At 33.1% G+C, this 16,423-nt stretch overlaps 1 pseudogene; it reads right to left on the reverse strand.

Annotated features, from left to right (window-relative positions):
• Positions 1 to 9,291: 9,291 nt before the first annotated feature.
• Positions 9,292 to 12,333, reverse strand: LOC149194991 (oligopeptide transporter 7-like; annotated as a pseudogene).
• Between the last annotated feature and the right edge of the window lie 4,090 nt (positions 12,334 to 16,423).

Here is a 16,423-nt window from a genome sequence, read left to right on the forward strand (position 1 = left end):
ATATGGTACTCTTGTAGTTAACTATTGGTTAGTTTAGTTAGTAAATTTTTAGTTAAACTTGTAGGAATATGCAAATACTTTTAATTAATTTTGTAATAGATATAAATTTAATCATATTTTACAGAAATAAGTTTCAAATATGAGTATATTTATGTACTCTACTATCTATAATCTCTTTGTGAAACTATTCTTTTACATTTATTTTCCATTCTAAATTAACCTATATTTTGAAAAAATGTATCTAGGATTGACGACACTTTAACTCCCTATCTGAAAAGCTATGTTTGCTACAAGATTAAATAGTTCTATGTTAAATACCTGTGCATAGAACATTACTCTAAGAGGGATTTTCCTATAATGACACAACTTAGAATCCCCGGTGGATCACAGGGCTTTGACAATGCTTATATATCCATACCATTTGAAGAAAACATTTTGCAAATCATGTTTCCAAATAAATATAAACTATCATGTACTCCATGATGATGTTTAGACCTAGTGTCTGCATGCCCAAATATATTCAAGATTTAGTTCCATACAAGATAGATGATATACTCTTGTGGACATGATTTTGCTTGACGAAACAAAATGTCAATTTGCATGAATGACACATAAACTTTACTTGATTAGTAGTTGCAGTAATAACACCAATGGGTAATTTGAAGAAGAAGAAGGAAATGCCACATGCAAGTATTACTCCCTATCATGGAAATTGAAGTTGTTCATTGTAATATTCAAATGAAAAAAGTGCTAAAGTTATGGTGTGGACGACATAAATACATGGTGTTCCTTTAAATTCCAATTGTTGTTCCTTGAAGTAGATTTTGTTGTTTCCAACTTTATTATTGTTGATTTATGAATTGGTTTATGAATGTATGAGTGACAAGTTATTAGAATCTATTTTGTTGTTTATTAACTAAATTAGCAATCTGAAATTGTACTTTAAAGTATCATTTTCGATCATCATCAATTTCAGTCGTAGGCACTGTAACTTTTAATTGGATTTATATTCTACATGTGTGAGTCTGATTAAATTAGAGAGATAATATACATTTATTCTTTTTATTTTCTTTATGAATTATCTAACATTCTATTTTTTTCACTAAGCACTACAAGATTTAGATTGCTTCCAAAGCACGCATAGATTATATCTACCTTCAACACGTAGGAGTGATTGTTAAAGTATCATAGGAACTTCATATAGAACTAGTATTCGCCTCTCATAATTGTATGCATAAACTTTGTTGATTTCCTTGAAATAACAAGATGCTGCCTAGGTTGATAAGTTAATGTGTATGTGATTAGTTGTTTATTTTGCGCAATTAACAACCCTAACAATCTTATTGTATGATAGTACCACTATAAATGATCTATGTCTATTTGCATGCAAAGCGTTTGAAGAAATATGTTAAATGTGCTTTATTACAATTGGAATACAAACTATTTGATAAAATACTTCGAAGAAACAAAACAAAAGTTACATGAATGAGTGGAATATTTCAATTAATGTGTTACAAGTGGAATTGGAGCAATGTTTCTTGTTTGATTTCATACAAAATGTTTGACAAAATGTTTACAAGAGAAAAACTACTTAATTGTTTGTATATAAAGTATTTGAAGAAATACTTACATGTAAAGTGTTTGAGAAGATGTATGAGAGATGAAAATCAATTTTTTGTTAGTGTGGTCACCTTAAATTTTGTAGAGGTACTTTAATGCCCCATAATAATAATAATAATAATTAATTTTAATCTATAATTAATAAAACAATATAATAATAGTAAATAAATAAAACAGTAAATAATAAACTAAAGTTATATCTATATATATATATATATATATATATATATATATAGAGAGAGAGAGAGAGAGAGAGAGAGAGAGAGAGAGAGAGTATAAAAATAGTGAGAATAAGTAAAGTTAACAAAAAGTAAAAATGAATAAAATAAGAAAGAGTTAAATTAAGAAAAATATTGAATTAAGTAAAACTTATTTAACAAAGAAATAAAAGTTTGCATGTTGACACACAGATTGTGTGTAAGCAGATCTCTTTCCAATACCTTTCCATTTTTGGAACAATTTGTTCTATTTAATGAATGAAAACGGGGATGAGAAGGATTATTTATTCCTTTGGAAGGAAAGTGCCTTGAGACAAATACTTCTATGGTAGTAGTAACTGATTGAGGGCTTGTGGGTGGAAATTGTAAAAATATTATGTATAGTTGATCCTATGGTTGGGTGGAGAGTCGCCCCCAAAAAAATTATTGCGGTTAGCGAGATTTAAATAGTGTTCAACTCCGAAATCACAAGTAAGGAATCTCATTGGTACAGGTAAGTTGTTTCTTCTTGTTTTTTTTTTCTTAATTCTATGCTAATTAGTTGAATAGTTTGTGTATTGATTGTTAATTGCATAATTGATATAATTACTTGTAAATTTTAATTATGGGTTGTTACATATGGTATGAAAGCTATGATTCAACTATGTTGGACCTTTGGATTATCTTCTTCATGATTGATTAATATCTCTTTAAATATGTAGAAGTTAAATTATTTATTTAATAGATCGTTTTATATATATTCAAAATCGTGCATGTTGAATTCAAGATTTTTTTTTTTTTTTTAATTTGATTTAAAAATAATAATAATAATATACTTAAAATATTTAATATTCAACCAAAGTAAAACCCAAAATTTCAATATTTGTGAAGGTGAAGCATCCCATTCATGTGGCTTCTTGTCTATGTTTGATCTCAAATGGAGGTTTGATAACATGTTATGCTTACAAGAACCTCCCACTTAGTTAAACAAAATAATGATGTAGCTTATATATTACATTTGTCGAATTAAATACTTGAAACAAGTGTATGTTTTTTTTTAACTGTTTAAGTGCTTTAAGTACATTTGTTTATGCTGATATTAAGCACATATAACAACCATATAATGTAACAAATAAACAACCACACATAAGAACAAATTTAATCTCAGAGTTCACCCGAATATCGTGGGCTACGTCTCCTTGAGCTTTTGTCATCTTGACTTGGCTATTTGGGATTATAGCAAAGTTTCTTTGCAAGTTCCACACTTAACTCCAAAGGTTACTGAACTGAACCAATGGGCTTAGAATACCATCTATATCCCTGTCATGGTTGTCATCACTCCGCAAACAGATCTAAGCTCCCTTAGACTTGATTCCTTCAATTAGTTCTCTTAGCTACCCTGAGCTTCTTGATGGAACTAATTCCTTCAAAATTATTTAACTATAACTAAAACTTCATCTACTATCTCCATCACATATTAGACACCGAAAATAGACTGATCATTTTCTCAAAATGAGCACTACATCCCCAAACTAGGCCTTATTCCAAAATTGGCACTAGGTTTCCTTAAACTTCCCTGCAGCATCTTGGCCTTTAGAAGTCTTCAAATGCTTCTTCAATTCCCTACAATGGATTCATAAGGCTCATTACAGTCATGAATGACTGTTGGTTTGCTGAGAATGAGTATTGGTAGCTCCTACAACTGCCTCCAACTCCTCATGGCCCTTAGCTCCAAAATCTCCTTGGTTGAAAATATCCATGAAGATGACTTCTTCGGCTTCCCTGCACTACTCCATTGGCTTCAAAAGGCTCCATTTAGCCTAGCTAGCCTCTTGTTTTACTCTCTCTCTTTCTATGGCTCTTTCTAACTCTCTGGCTCTAGATGAAAACTACTCCTAGAGTGCATTTAAGCAATATCCCTTAAGGATACTCCACCAAATTTGATGAACTTCACCTAACTCTAGTTAAACTTAGTATATCCGCCTCAGTTTAGCTACTCCGCCAAGCTGACCGTCGGAGGTGAGTCGTTACAATACCTGTTCAGAATGCATATGTCGTGGTATAATCCCGACGGTTAGAGATAAGGCTGGCGGTCGTATTAATCAACAACCACATGGGATTGTTTACTTAGTGGAATCTCCACAATCGATCAACCCCTCTCGATCGTTCTTTGACTTTCCCTTTTATCAAGAGCTTCAATCTACACCATTGATCTCACTTCTCTAGATCCAATGGATATTGCATCATCCGCTTACCAACTAACCTCGACAATCTCCACCATCTATGTAACCCATCCAATCGAAAGGCTATTGCAAAATCTCGTGTGAAATCTTGCACGACCGATATCAGGTCGAGAGCGCGCGAGAAAAGCAGTTTTCCCATGCTACGTGTTGCTTGCTAAAGGTAATCGCATGAAATTTAGGAATATCGCTTCCCACCTTTTGGGTGCTCTAGATACCAGTGTCCACTTTTTGAATACTACCCACATGCTTAATTCACACTTTTAAGAAAGGTGTTTATGGAAAGGTTTAGCGCTTAATCTTGGTCAAATGTCCATAAATTGCAGTTTACTAGACTTTTTTAATTGCGATAACTGCTTCATAAGGTATTGGTTTTTCGAACTATTCATGGCACCAGAATCAGGAAGACGAGATCTATCCGATCACTCAGGTTCGACACTCTTTCGAACACTTTAAAATTTGAGCTATCACTAAGGTCCTCGGTCAATATGTTATCAATGTTATATATAATCTAGTTTTATAATGAGTTGTGGGTAATGTGTGAATTGATGATATAATGTTGTTTTCCTCAAGTTTAGTGGCCAATTAAATCGTTGTTCCTTTCATTAAAATATCACATATGAAAAATTGATTTGCAAATGTTGACCTTATTATAGATTAGAATTTTATTATTATGGCTAAATTTTGATATTTTTTCTTTAATAAAACCCATAACATTGTTGATGGTTGTCATGAGTGAAAAAAATTGACTAAGACGATGTAGTCACATCTCTTCAATTTAATGGAGGACAATTTAGTTACAAATATATTAAAACTATCCTATAAAATATTATGTTTGGCAAGTGCCTTAGATTTGAGCATTTTTTTGCGTATGGATGAAATCTTCAAATACAAGATAGTTGGTTAAAGAAATCATGTATATATTATTTGTACATGATGGTTGATTAAAAGAAACATGCATATAGTATAAAGTTTGTTTTTACAACATGTCTTTCTAGAAAAAGTGCTTGTAATCTACACCCTATAAAGTATTTATTATTTTTAACCAAAATTAGAGATATTTAATATTTTTAATTAAAATTTACCTTTTTTTAATTATTTTTAAAAATTTAGTGTTTTTGGACTAGACTAGTGGAATTTATTATTATTTTTTTAAATGATATTTATTTCTTAACTCCCTGCTATATAGCCACCATACTCACTATTTAGATAAAGAATATACAAGATTTAAATAAACCGTTAGTTCGCCACCATGCTAGCCATTTACTTTGTCCATAATTATCGACTTTATCCATATAGATTGTTTCCATTGTGTATTTGGGACGATGTTCATCCATATCACATCTAAAATGTACCAATCACGAGGCACAAATCTCCCATCAAAAGAGAAAATCAGTAGGAAAGTGCTTTGGAACTGAAGCACGAGAACATGGATGACAATATATTTTTTTCTGGAAAACCTAGACTTAAATTTCCCACCTAGCTTTTGAAGGTTGGTCTTCTAACTGTTGTTGTCATCTAAGAAGACCCATTGACATATTTATCTTGATTCGTATTAATCATCATGCAAATCCACACTCTAAAGTATTTATTAAAACTATATATATATATGAAGTGAGGTAAATATCTCTGTAGAAAATAAATAAAAAATTTGTGAAACATCTAAATCATGTTTTATTGTTTAAATTTTATAATATGGTACTATGTATGAGGTTAAGGTTTTAGTTATTCCTTATGTAAACATGGAGATGTTGGAAATATAATATTATGAAGATGTTTTATGTTGTGATTGTATGTGGTAATTAGATATAGTTTTGGTGTCATGCATATATGTTGCTTAGTTATTTATTTTGTTATGATAATGATGTTGAGTTTTCATTATGAATATGGTAATATCAAATAGGCATATGGATTATTTTCTATGATGTTATGATTATAACTAATGCATTGACTACATGTTGAGATGTGGTGATTGACAGGAAATCTACAAATGTGTCGATAATGTGAGTTTATTTGATGATGTCGTGGGATCCCATACTTGCGAGGGAGAATATGTAAGACCATATAAGTTGGGGACATATTCAATTAATACTACATATGCGAGTGGTTCATTTGTCTTGTATAATTCTTGATGGATAACCCTCGAAGGGTTATGGGACAATATTGAGGAGGTCGAGTTTCTGATATTGGATTGGGATGTTTAAGTCCTGAGGGTGCATGAGGACTTTGATCCCTAGGTATATGCACCTTAGTGAGTGTGGAGTGAGTGGGCTAGCCTTGTGAGATGTTCGAAGGCATTGAGTACTCAGACCAAATTCCTTCCTTGGTGTAGCTCAGGCTTAAGCCTTGGTGAGAACCTTGGGACCACTCTTGGGCTATATTATAGACCAATGAAGCTTTGTGCCTAGTTTGGAAAGTTAGGTAAAAGGAGAAAGATTCTTGGGTTTGCACCGTTAATGTGTAAACATTCGATGCCTGCTGGTATGCAAGTTCAGTAGAGGGTGTAGGGAAAACGTGAAGAAATAAATAACAAAATAAAAATAAAATAAAAGAGTTAAATGATTCAACCTAAATTTTGGATGAAGTTCCTTAAAGGTGGGGGAAGTATGAAATGACCCATAATAATAACAATAATAAATGAAATGATATTATATATATAAGTAAATAAAACAATAAATAACAAAGAAAATATAATAATAAAAAGAAATAATAAACTAGAGTTCTAAATAAATATATATATAAGTAAGTTATAAAAATAGTAAGAATAAGTAAATTTAACAAAAAGTAAAAAGGAATAAAATAATAAAGAGTTAAGTTAAGAAAAATATTGAATTAAATAAAACTTAAAACAAATAAATAAAATTTGGTATTTTGACACATGGATTGTGTGCATGCGGATCCATTTCCAATCTATTTCTATTTTTAGAATTGTTTTTTCTATTTGAGAGATGAAAACGGGGATGGGAAGAATTATTCATTCATTTGGAAGGATAATGTTGTGAGACAAATGATTCTCTGGCAGTAGTAGTTGATTGACAGCTTGGGGGTAGACAACTATAGAATGATTATGTGCAGTTGATCCTATGATTGGGTGGATTCTCATCCTCAAAAACTTTGTTGTGGTTAGCGGGATTCAAATAGTGTTCAACTTTGAAATCACAAGTACAGAATATTGGTGTTATAGGTAAGTCATCTATGCTCGTGTTTTTCGAAAATTCTATGCTAATTAGTTCAACAATGTGTTTGTTGATTATTAATTGTAGAATTGATATAATTAGTTGTATATTTTAACTATGGGTTGTTACACATACATGACAAAGTAGTATTAGAGCTTATTTTGAAGCTAGTAAAAAGAAAATGAAAATTTTGGGTGCCTCGTAACCTCTGCAAGTCATTGAGAGAAATGGTATGCAACATTTATATCCAACTTGCAAGTAAAAGTGATAGACTACAATACATAAAAACCTTTAGAATGATTTTTTTTTATTGGAACTCTTCCCTAAAAAAAAATCTTTTTAAGAGACAAAATTTACTCACCGACATCACGAAAAATAGAATTTGCAGAACACTTGTTCGAAACCTAGATGCAAGTGATCGTGGACAGAGAATATTTGTACCAAAAATACAACTGAGAAGATTCAAATGAAAGGAAAGCAAACAAATTGAAAATTATATATTCATGCACTTTCATACTTTCTAATCATGATTGTCATTTTCATTCCCATGGCACGGTGAGAATCCATTGTTTAGTTTGCTAGCGCAAAATAATTCATCCTCCACATCACTATAGTATCTAGAGAATCTTAATTCTCCTAGTCCAAAATTTTGAACAAACAAGCAAAAATTCATGCACTTTCATACTTTCTAATCATGATTGTCATTTTCATTCCCATGGCACGGTGAGAATCCATTGTTTAGTTTGCTAGCACAAAATAATTCATCCTCCACATCACTATAGTATCTAGAGAATCTTAATTCTCCTAGTCCAAAATTTTGAACAAACAAGCAAAAATATGAATTAGGAGAATGTGTGTTTTCCAATTCAAATTTCAAATTGTGATAGTACGAGAAAGTGAATACGTGTTGTTGGCATGAGATCTAGAAATATATTAATTTATGGAAACATAGACATAGAAACTCTAACATATGAAACTTTTGTCTAGTCAAATAGTGGCCACATTTCCAAATTGAGGTGGTTTAATCAAATTGTTGGAAGGTAGATCTCATACTCTTCTCACCAAAGTTCAAACCCTTAGTAAGACTTTGGTTCATTGTTATAAACATATAAGGTTATGTGTTCTCCATGAGTGAAACCTTTGCTTCAAATATTTCTTAAAATGTGTAAACACATACTAGGTTTAACTAAGAATTACTATAAAAGATATTAACACTATCCTATAATTTATAGTCATAATAAGAAAAAATCATTTTAGCTAAAATTAATAACTTGGTAATGAATATAGTGTTAATTCTCCTTTCCATATAAATTCAATTCTCAAAAGTAACATATTCACTTTTAAGATAAAATAAACAATTGCAAGTAACCCCTACGATAAAGATCCACTACAATAAGTTTTAAGTCTTTAAATACTTTCGACATATTGATTCAACATACTTTGCCAAATTCAAACAACTATTTTTTTAACACAACTCTTTTAAATATTACAATTTTATGATAACAATTTAAAAACTATAAAACCCAATGCCATGCCATTCCATAAAGTTATGGATGAATTAGAAAATCTACGAATTTTATATAAATAATAAATATTATATATATAATTTACATCATTTTATTAAAAGGTAGATCATAAGTCTATGGGGGCAAGGTAGATCATAAGAATGAGAAAAACTATAAATCATTTTCCGATGAACCACACTCTTAGTTAAAAACTACTCGGCCAAAAAATTATCTCTATTTAATACAAACCATTTTCTTATATTATGTATAAAATAATAAAATAAACATACTGATTTCCATGCCATGAAAATCAAACTATAAATATAATATTCAAAATTAAAATTCATTATATATAACGAAGGCAAAGCAATAAGCCTCGCTCGTTTATTTAAACATCTAGAGGCTTCTTCCAATACACAGAATGGAATGAAGAAAAGAAATCGGCTTCGAGACTAGTACCTTCTGATGAGTAGGAACTATTAAAACAGAACATCTAACTACAGAGCAACAACATGTACCACTAACGGAAAATTCAGTTACTGGAAAGCCTCGGTTATGGGCAGCCAGGCATGTCAACGCCTTTAGCTGGGTCAGGACAACAAGGAACAACCGTCTACGTTTGCTCCCCACCAATTCAATGAAATATTTTTTTCGTATCCCAAGCAGAAATAGAGAAGAACTGCCATGAACGCCAGTCCTCCGTCGAATGCTCCAGAGATCACATAGTTGCGACGCTTCCACCAGTCTTTCTTATATCTGTAGAGCACGAAGTTGAAAATGAATCCCATGAGTATCCAGCTTGTATAATTCACTGCTGTTGCAGGGGGCATCATCCCCGTTGCTCCAATGAGAACTGGCATATAAATCAGTCTGATCCATTCATTCTCAGGGAATGCCTTGTGAAACAGCCATACTATTACTGGAGCTATTGCTCCTGCTAAGAAAAACCAGTTGATCGCTTCATATTCACCTAGATCTCCAAAAATCCTTCTGGGTCCAACTAATCCCCATATTACAGAAGCGTCATAGAAGACACGGTCGGTTGGACAAGTCCATGGGCTGCCAGGGGGCAATAGAGCAGTGTCGCAGATATTGTTAATGGAATGTATGAGCCACCACGCTGTGCCTATGTACACAATCCCTGAAATTACTGTGCCCACAAACTGCAACAAAGATTATATGGATAATTAGTTCCAGAACGCAAATTGAACTAAAAATTACAGGGAAGAAATAATGGGTCTAGAGGATTTCTTCCCCACGAAGATGCTAATTTTAGATTGTTGGAACTCTAACTCCCTATCTCACATGGTATGTTTGATGCAAGATTGAATAGTTTTACGTTAAATACCTGTGCCCAGAACATTGCTCTAGGAGGGATTTTCATATAATGACCCAGCTTTAAATCCTGCAAGAATGACAGGGCTTGCCCCATGCTTATATATCCATACGTTTTGAAGCAAACGTTTGCAACTGGTCTGCCTGGATTAGCATAACCAATCATGTACTCCGTGATGATGTTCAGACCTGGCGTCTACCATGACCAACGCAATCCAAGATTTAGTTTCATGCAAGATTGATGATATATTATTCTACTGCACATGATTTTGGTTAACGAGACAAAAGGTCAGTTTGCATGAATGACGCATAGACTTACCTGATTGGTAGTTGCATAAATCACTCCGATGGGTAATGTGAAGAAGAAGGCAATTCCACATGCCAGTATTACTCCCCACCATCGCAATTGAAGTTGTTCGTTGTAATATTCGCATGCAAAAATAGCTAAAGCTATAGTGCCGACGAGAATTCCAACGAACCAGAATTCTGGCACTTGCTTGTACTTTCTCATTAGTCTGGTATGCACATCCACTTCTCGATCTCTGAGAGCAGACCGGCTAAGATGCCAAATTTCCCTGCAACAAATTATAACCCATTATTGTCGTTCTTAATGCTTTTGCATCGATTGAATTCTGATGAACTCAGGGACTGATAACATACTTTCCATGAAACAGGAGGACGTGAACCACTGTTGCACTCAATGTAGCGAACCCAACGCCATACGTAATAGCAAAGAATGTGGTAAGATGTATTCGTCCATACTTCTCATAAGCCGCGGGGTCGAGATGGAAATTTGAATCAACGATTCCGGAGACGTCGTAAGGGTCGCCAGAGGAGTTGAACAGAGTGCTAGAAAATATTGGGAATGTTTTTGCATTATACAAGTTGAACCAGTATGTTAATGGCGTTATCACGTACATTACAAGCAAAAACCCGACTGCCACGTTGGCTGTTGCAAACCAAGGACTGGCCAGAGGGCTTCCCAGGTAAGAAGAAATGGCGGACCAATCTATTCCTATGGCACCGATGCCGAGGCCACGTAGTCCTGAACCCAATTGTTGTGCAAGAACAGAGTGTGGAAAGGCCCAGCAGATCCATGACAGGGATGTCGCCATGGGAAACAGATAGCCGGGAATTACATAATAAGAGAAACTACACATAAGGACTATCATGAAAAACTGGTTTCGTGTAAAGCCTCCTTTGGGCCTCTCTTCCTTCTCATGAAGAGCTCTGCAATCAACAAAATTGAAACAGATTTACGCTTTTCGTTAGATTGAAGAAGGCTAATATACTTTTGGGAAACGACACAAATTCATCAAACATATTTTGATAATCCATATTTTCATCTAATCATATGAAATGAAAGTCCTTGCCTGAACAGAGAAACCTGAACAAGGTTTGCAGGCCACCACATAGCAGCAGGTTCCACTAGATATTTTCTGAAGACCCCTGCCCATCCATACCCCAATATCTGCATATCTAAAACAGTAAGAAATATTGCAGACGGCAAGAATCAGGGAATTTAACGAACCTCGGAAGAAAATTCGAGCACAAATGGCCAAAACCTAACCTGGGTTGTCATGCAAACGAGTAAAGAAACGAAAAAGCTCAGGTTCTTCTTGTAGAAAATTTTGACAATAGTGACAATGTGAATTGCATATACAGTTCCTGCCCCTGCATTCGCAAAGATTGTGATGAGAACATGCTCCTTCGTATTGAATGGCCCTGGATTCAGCGAGAACTCCCATTTGCTGCCTGCAAAGAACTTTTTCTTGGTTACGGTTGCTGCCATCAGCCGGCCAAGAGGAAGGACTGCAATCTGAGCGGCGATTGAACTAATCGTGAGGGGTTCCGTTCTGTACCAAAAGAACTGATTTAGAAACGATAGGAGAACACAAGACAGAATTCCGAGAAACCACATCCTGAAAGTTAGGACGGGAATGGTTGGATCGTCCGTTGTAGGCACAGTGAGAGCCACCTGCTCGATCGGGGACTGTTCATCGAAATCTTCTTTAATTGGAATCTCTTCTTTGTTCTCACTGGACGAGATATGTTTGTCATCTCCATCGTTTCTTCTGCGTGACGATATATCTGCAAAAACAACCATTACAAAACTCGAGTCAGATTTCCGTTGCAGAAATTGTAATCACAGAGTGGCCTGTTGAACTACATCTCTATTACTAGTGTCAGATATCAATGCCAAACTGACAAAAAGAGAATGCTATGTACCATGGGAGGCCGGAATATTTTGGAGCTCCATCTCTACCTGTCTGCAATATTCATTCTTCATTTCCACTTGTCTGCGGTACTCATTTATTTTCAATACTCGGGGATTTCGCAGTCGGTTTCATACGTGGATTTACTTTTTTATTTATTATTTGTTTTATTTATTATAAAATTGAAAGAGAATCTTAATATTTAAGTTAATCCAATATATTATATAGCTTGATTTCATTTTAATTTTAAAATTTATATATAAAATGAGGTATAACATTTTAATCGCAATTACTTTATTATCAATTTATTTATGTTTAGACATACACATAAATGATTAATTATTATATAACTTAATCTCATTTAATTTTAAAATTGAAATAATTTTTATTATATTATAAAATGAATTTTAATAGCAATTACTTTATTATCTATTTATTTATCTTTAGACATACCCATAAATGATTAATTATTATATAACTTAATCTCATTTTAATTTTGAAATTTAAATATTTTCGTATTATTTTATAAAATGAAGTATAACATTTTAATAGCAATTACTTTATTATCTATTTATTTATGTTTAGACATACACATAATTTATTAATTATTATTTATAAATGATTAATTATTATTTGATAAATTATGGTAAATTTTCATTTTATTAATTATTTTAATATTTAATAATTTTAGTTTTTTACTTAATCATAATTTTAGAATTGAAATATATTCTCAATATATATATTCATTTTATTTATGTTCATATATAATTAGTACATGTTTTTGTGTTAACTACAATCAATGCATGTAGAATGGATTTATTAATTATGGTTGGCTATCTTTTTATAATGGTTAATGAGATTGATTAAGGTTGACAAAATTCATCATGGTTAAGGTTACACTAATCTTAATGTTAGGGTAGATCATCCCTGAAGAGGGTTGATCATTAATGACCATAATTGACCATAAAGATTTTGATTGACCATTATGGTTGACCATATTCAACCATAGATAACTTGGTTGACCATGTTAGACCTTTCTAACCATGGTTGAGTATGTTTGGCTAGTAGGAGGTAGTAGAGCATGAAATATTCTAGATTGACTATGGTTGGCCAAAGATGGCTATGTTTGATCATTATTGACCATGGTTGATAATGGTTGGCCATGGTTGATCTTGGTTGACCATATTCAACATAGAGAACTTGATCGGGATTGACCATAACTGACCATGGTTGATGATATTCAACCAATGTTGATCATGACTGACCTTATTCAAATAAGGTTGACCATATTCAACTATGGTAGATAATGGTTGACCATGGTTGACAATTGTTGATGGTAGCATATTCACATTGGTTGACCATTGTTAACCATACATACCGTGGTTGACCATGCTTGATCATTCTATCCATAGACGTCTTGATTGACCATTATGGTGGATCATGGTTGATCATAGTTAATAAGTGTTGATCATGGTAGACCATGGATAACATGGGTGATCATGATTGACCTTAGTTAACCATATTCAACCATTCTAACCATGTTCATCTTGGTTGATCATGGTTGACCATTGTTGACCACAGTTGATCTTGGTCGATCTTCGTTGACCATATTCGACCATGGTTGACCACAATTGTTTGTGATTGATCATGGTTAAGCATGATTACCATGGTTGATCTTCGTTGACCATATTCAACCATTGTAGCAATATAGATCTTGATTGACCATCATGGTTTTCGACCACTGTAGCAATATAGATCTTGATTGACCATCATGGTTGACCATGGTATACCATGGTTGACCTTCGTTGACCATGTTTTACCAGTCAAACCATCTTGATCTTGGTTGACCATGGTTGACCATGGATGATCTTGGTTATCCATGCTTGATCTCAGTTCACCATGTTCAACCATTCTAACCAAAGAGATCTCGTTCAACCATTCTGGTTGATCATGTTTGTTCATTGTTGACCTAGGGTTGGTAATGGTTGACCTTGGTTGACCATGTTTGACCATTCTAACCATATTAATCTTGGTTGATTGTGGTTGACCATGGTTGACCATGGATGACATTGGTTGACCATCCTTAATCTTGGTTGGCCATCGTTGACCTTGGTTGACTATGAATGCTCATGGATGATCATGGTTAATCAGGGTCGCCCAAGATTAGCCGTGGTTGACCATGGTTAACCATGGTTGATCATGATTGACCATAGTTGATCATGATTTACCATAGTTAATAAGGAACTATATTTAACGGAAGTTGAAAATTTTTAAATGTCAAACATATTAAAAAAATGTGAAACATAGTTAACAACATTAATAAATACAATTCACTAATTTTTTAAAATTATTGGATAAATTACGATTTCATATAATATTATAACAAACTTTATATTATAAGTAAAACCTCTTATTATTATTATTATTGATATTATGAAGCGTAATAATATAGGTTGTATATTCATATATATTACTTATCTTTAAGTAAAATATATTTTACTTATCTCAAAGTAATAGTTTAGAAATGTTAGGTAGATCTATGCTCTTTAGTTTGTAATACGAAATAATTTGCATGCATCTTAGATTGTATAAGAGTTGAATTACACTGTTAAATACAATTTTAACTGTTATCTTAATATTATTATAGCATTTATCATTAATATACCATTCCACAACACGAGTTGGAGAAATACGGCAATTTCAATGTCATACGGCAATGCACAAACATATGGTCGAAGGAGACATTTCATAATTCAATGCATGTTTCAACCGTAAAGGCACATTTCAAAATAGGTTTTGTAGGTAATATCGAGTAGTAAATCTTATTTTCATTTACCATCATACGTTCACACGTAATGGTTTTGTAATTTTTTTGATAGTGATAAATTTTTAATTTAAACATGGTTTGAACTAGCATTTGCACCTAATGTTGCAAAGGAAACGCCGTAAGGCATAGTGCATGGAAGAATATTGAAATGTGAATGGGCTTTTTTGAAAGCAAGGGTCGATGATAATGATTTTGAATTGAGGAAACCATGCCGAAAACCCTATTCGAGGGTTAAAGTGGCTATGAAATTGAATAAAAGTAGTCATACATATCCATTGAACTTGTTTAGATACCTTAAAGATTGCCTAGTTGAAGGTGAAGTTAAACAAATGAATTCACGCGAACAACAACTAGGTATCCATATCGATATACAAAATTTTAAGGAGAGGTATGTTAATCTTTTCAAACAACATTCTAATGTATTTGCCTAAAAACATGAAGACCTTAAACCATGTCACATTGTGATGAACTGAATCCCTGCCAAGATCTATTCCTTATGACGCAGAGAAGCTACAGGTAGTTGATAAGGAGGTGAAAACAAATGCTTGGGCTCATGAAGGAGCTCTGTATTGTCCTCCAGCCCACATTGTTCCTATGCCTATTATATTCCATGGAAACATCGTACACAGAGACATCTCTTGCTCATATCTCCATTGGTACTGCCCAACAAAACAAAGGAGATGGAGAAGATTAAAACAAAAGATATAGCTTTTAGACAATGATTTTGAAGTTCTTCCAACTTTGGAACCAAATGAACACAGATTTCCTTTGGACCTCATGTGGAAGAGCAATATTAGTAGTTGAAGATATGGAGCTCGAATGTAAGGACACAATTACTTATCATAAAATTATGCAGTTGAAGGAGATCTGTATTGGCGTGCTAGTTTTTCTAAGGTTATGGTGTTCATGCATGTGTTGTTATACTAATTGTGAAATGGGGGAATTTAGTTGTTTCATACATTGTTTTTATGATCCTTGCAAAACCAAATCTAGTGGAGAAATCAAACAATGTGCGAAGATACAGTTTGTTGTATTTATCATAAGCCTCAATGTTCAATTCAAACTCTGGTGTGATATGAAGACCTTAAACCATATCACATTGTTATCTGAAACTCTATTTTTAGCGAGTATGGTAATATTGACTAACTCTGCCTGTGTCACAAATCATATAAAAATGGATTTCAGTTAGCTCCGTGGTCCTTGGAGAATAATAATATATACAACTTTCATCCATCATGGCCTCTCAACAGTCCAATTACTTAGCTAATTGCAGACCTATCTTGAAGCATTCTATATGATGCCACTTT

Source organism: Pinus tabuliformis, chromosome 2_2 (genome assembly GCF_031772625.1).
Source record: "Pinus tabuliformis cultivar Carrire ecotype Pingquan chromosome 2_2, CPIR1, whole genome shotgun sequence".
Taxonomy (NCBI): Eukaryota; Viridiplantae; Streptophyta; class Pinopsida; order Pinales; family Pinaceae; genus Pinus; species Pinus tabuliformis.